Source organism: Myotis daubentonii, chromosome 11 (genome assembly GCF_963259705.1).
Source record: "Myotis daubentonii chromosome 11, mMyoDau2.1, whole genome shotgun sequence".
In the NCBI taxonomy this organism is placed as follows: Eukaryota; Metazoa; Chordata; class Mammalia; order Chiroptera; family Vespertilionidae; genus Myotis; species Myotis daubentonii.
In genome coordinates, this window is record NC_081850.1 from 12,090,164 (window position 1) to 12,095,048 (window position 4,885).

At 45.5% G+C, this 4,885-nt stretch overlaps 1 pseudogene; it reads right to left on the reverse strand.

The window, feature by feature from the left end:
• Positions 1 to 619: 619 nt before the first annotated feature.
• On the reverse strand, positions 620 to 766 carry LOC132212913 (small nucleolar RNA SNORA48; annotated as a pseudogene).
• Between the last annotated feature and the right edge of the window lie 4,119 nt (positions 767 to 4,885).

The following is a 4,885-nucleotide window of genomic DNA, read 5'->3' on the forward strand; positions in this document are numbered from 1 at the left end:
CCAATCACCGGATCGGCCCCTTGACCAGGCCTGAGGCCTCCGGCAGAGGTGTCAGGCCTGGGCAGGGGACCCTCAGCTCCCCGCGGTTGCAGGCTCTCCCCCTGCCCCTGTAGGACGCCTCTGGCCTAGGCGTCCGGCCCGGGCAGCGGGGACCCGCAGCTGCAGCGGCCCCGCGATCGTGGGCTTCGCTTTAGGCCCAGGCAAGGGACCCCTAGCTCCTGGGACTGCCAGCTTCGACCATGCCCAGCTCCCATCGCTGGCTCCACCCCTACTTCCTGCTATCACTGGCCAGGGTGGCAAAGGCACCTGATTCTCCGATCATGGCTGGGGGGCAGGGCAATGGCCTTTGCCTTGCCCCCCAGCTCTTAGCTCCCCCCTGGGTTTCCAATCACTGTCAGTGGCAGGGGGCTTCTTCCTGCTTTCCCTTTCGCCTCCCTGCATTGTGCCTACATATGCAAATTAACCGCCATCTTGTTGGCAGTTAACTGCTAATCTTAGTTGGCAGTTAACTGCCAATCTTAGTTGGCAGTTAATTTGCATATAGCCCTGATTAGCCAATGAAAAGGGTAGCGTCATACACCAATTACCATTTTTTCCTTTAATAAGTGTAGATATTTTTAAATGTGTCTCAGGCCTGAAACAGCTCTGGCCACCAAGACAGGCATCAAGCTAGGATGAACTAAGGACTGCATGTCTGCTCTGCCCCTGATTGTTATAAGAGCAACACCACCAATCAGGTGTCTCTCCTTGCCCATTGCCAGGGGGTTGGATGTATTTTTCTTAAATGCTTTTTACAAAATCTGTTGCATACCTTTAAAGTCACATATTTTCTATATGAGGCTGAGTATTATCACATGATATTTTCTCTGGGAAGTTTTCTAAATAGTGCAGCAATTACTAAACATTGCTCTTAGAATCTCATTTTTCTAGACTATGGGGGATTATTTTTTCAATAAAGAGCTAGATAGTGAATATTTTAGGTTCTGTTAACTATAGTCTCTACTGCAACTACTCAGTTCAACCATGGTAACCAGAAAGCATGTATAGGCAATAACTCAACAAATGGGCAAAACTGTGTTCCAATAAAAATTGATTTACAAAAATAGGCAGCAGGACATAGTTTGCCAACCCCTGTTCTAAACAATCGTATTTCTCTTCTGAGTAAACTAAGCACATTCTTTTTTACCTTAAGAAATAACTAGTAAATCATAGAAAGATATATATTGAGCATTGTGTAGCACAGGGGTCCTCAAACTATGGCCCGCGGGCCACATGCAAATACAAATATTGTATTTGTTCCCGTTTTGTTTTTTTACTTCAAAATAAGATATGTGCAGTGTGCATAGGAATTTGTTCATAGTTTTTTTTGTACTATAGTCCGGCCCTCCAACGGTCTGAGGGACAGTGAACTGGCCCCCTGTTTAAAAAGTTTGAGGACCCCTGATGTAGCATATGCAAAAAACTAAATATTCTTGGTTAAACTAAGGAAACATCCTCTGTGTATTGGAGAAGTTTTAGTTCATCTCTTTTTTCCTTTCACCAGTATTTATTGGAAAAAATAGTAAATGTCATATTTTACAGTAGGAACGGGAGAAAGTGATTTAAAAACATATGCAGTCCCAATCTAAGGAAGTCTTTGTTAAATTATTTGAGGAACACACTTGTGTGCTTTGGTATCCTCTGCTATGAGAGGTGAAAGAGATGAATAGAATTACTTAGATCTTTTGTGTTCCTTTTTTATTTTTTTGGTCCATTTCAGGTCTCCAGGTCTTTCCATAAACCAGGTAGTAGATTGTATGATTTACGGTAGGAACTGTAAGATGGGGACAAGAGAAGACAAAATATTGCTGTGTATACCTGGCTGGCATGGCTTAGTGGTTGAATGTAGACCTGTGAGCCAGGAGGTCATTGTTCCATTCCCAGTCAGGGCACATGCCCGGGTTGAGAACTCGATCCCCAGTGTGGGGTGTGCAGGAGTTGGCCGATCATGATAATGACTCTCTCTCTCTTCATCTCTGAAATCAATAATATATATATATATATATATATATAAAATAGAACCACAATAGAGAGAGCTTATAGAATTTGACCAAAGTCATCTCTAAAGGAATGAAAGAAATGGTGGAAACTCATACTGTAGCAGCATTTGCCTATGTATTTCAATGTTTTTATCTAGAAAAAATTAAAAATAATATGGGTAAAATTAATAAAGGTGAAATTAATAATTTGAGGGCATCTACAAACTAAGTACTAACTAAGTATACCCGAATGGTGCTCTATATAGTTACCTCCTTAATCCTAAACAACAATCATCTTATTAATTTGAAATATTTTCCTTTTGCCACATATGAAAACTAAAGCATGAAAAAAAAAAAAACATGCTGGCCAACCAACAAATAAAAGTCAAATCCAATTAGAACTCAAGTCTTCCTACATCAAAAAATCTGTGCTGCTTACAATTATAACTTAAGCATACAAAAGAAAGAATAGCAATAAGCACATTAGAATTATTATAAGTACTATCATAAAGATAGCAAACTTTCCCATTTACTCAAATCTTAAGACTTGGCTAATATGAAACAGTGAACATCATGTTTTTGTTGTCATGTTTTTGAATTTGTTTTCAGAAAAATGACTTTTTTTAAATATACATTTTTTTATTGATTTCAGAGAGGAAGGGAGAGGGAGAGAAAGATAGAAACATCAATGAAGATAATGAATCATTGATCAGCTGCCTCTTGCATGCCCCCTGCTAGGAATCAAGCTTGCAACCAGGGCATATGCACTGACTGGAATCTAACTGTGATCTACTGGTTCATAGGTTCACACTTGCCCTCTGAGTCTAAACGGCCAGTTGGAAAATGACCCTTTAGGTGTGAATTTTTATTATCCTTTGCAAATCCTCTATAATAAAAGTGTAATATGCAAATCGGCCAAAGGGCGGAACTACTGGTCGCTATGTGGCGCACTGGCCACCGCAGGGCAGATACTCAATGCAGGAGCTGCCCCCTAGTGGTCAGTGCACTACCACAGGGAAAGCTCCACTCAGCCAGAAGCCGGGCTCATGTCTGACCAGCACAAAAGCAATGGCAGGAGCCTCTCCCACCTCTGCTGCAGGTGGGTAGTATGGAACGAGGGGTCCCGAACTGCGACAGCCCCAGACTGCAAGAGCCTTGGACTGCAAGAGGGATGTCTGCTGGCTTAGCCGGCAGGTGGACATCCCTTGAGGGGTCCCAGACTATGAGAGGGTGCAGGCTGGACTGAGGGACTCCACCAGGGCACAAATCTTGTGCACTGGGCCTCTAGTAATTTAATAACTGTCCAGTCACAAGATGTAGAATACAACCTATATAATAAAGAAGGAATATGGAAATTGCTGTCACTCCGCTACAAGCATGGTGGCACCCACAGCAAAGGTGGGGGGTTCCGTAACACTAGATGGCTGCACCCACAACAGAGGCCGAGTTCCCATACTGAGCCTTAACGAGCAATCAGCAGGGACCTAAGGCTGTGCCCCCCCCCCCACCACCACGTGGGACTTGACAGGGGATCTCAGGCCGCAACCCCCACCCTGATGCCAGGCTGGGGGACCTCAGCCATGCTGTCCACCCAGCAGGGCTTGACAGGGGACCTCAGGCTGCACCCCCGGACCTGGCAGGCCCTGAGGGGGGACCTCAGGCCATGTCTCCTGCCCCAGCACTGGGTCAGGGGACTTGAGGCCATGCCCCTTACCCAGCAGGGCTTGATGGGGGACCTCAAGGTGTGCCCCCCTCCCCAGTGCTGGGCCAAGGGACCTCAGGCTGTGCCCCCCACCCCAGCACCAAGCCAGGGGACCTCATGCAGCACCCCTGCCCAGTGGGGCTTGACGGGGTGGGACTGGCCAGGTCAGGATCTAGCCCAATGGAGGGGGGGGTGCCGGCCGGGTCTGCATCTTGTGTAATTTTGAGGCACAAATGGGTGGGCAGGGACTTGACTCTGGGTCTTGTGGTGCACCCCAGACTCTGACAGGAGGAAGATTTCCATATACATTTTACTAATTTTCTTTCATCTCTGACACTTCTATTATAGAGAAAGGGCAAATAGCAATATTAAAATATTTCCTCTAATTAATCCCCTTTTAATGTGCACAAATTTTGTGCACCAGGTCACTAGTACTGAATATAAACTGTTAAAATATCTACCTTAGATAAAAAGCAAGTCTACTATTTTATGAGATACTCAAGAATTGACAGCCTATCGCCAGAGCAAAACCCAGCTGTAAAAACTTGAGAAATTTTATATTAGCCTCTCATGTACACCTTCCTCTAAGACGTTTAGTAAAGAAATTTTGACTTCATGAAATATTTACCTAATTGCAAACCAATTCCTATAGAATAAATCATTTCACTCTGTCCTCTATAGCAAACTCATGGAATAATGGCTAGAACAAAAAGAAAATGCTTTTACTATACTTGGCACAGTGACGCAAGCCTTATAAGTACTCAAACTTCAGCTTCTTAAGTAAAGCAAATCTTGTCCGAAAGAAAATGAAGATAAAAGTCTTCATTTCCCGTCCTTTTAATAATTTAACTAGAGGCGCGGTGAACGAATTCATGCATGGGTGGGGTCTGGCCTGCCCACCCTGATTGGGGCCTATCAGGGCCAGCTGGCTGGGGTAGGGGATGCGGGAGGTTGGCCGGCTGGCCCCACCCTTGATTGGGGGTGGGGGGGAGGACCAATCGAGGGTTGGGCCAGCCAGGGGGCAATTGTGGGCTGGGCCGGCCGGGGGGCGGGGGGCTGCAGGAGGTTGGCAGGTTGGCCCCACCCACATCCTGACAGTTGGCCAGTCACAGTGCGTGTCATAGTGGCCAGTTGTTCAGGTTGTTCAGTTGCTCCAGTTGCTTGG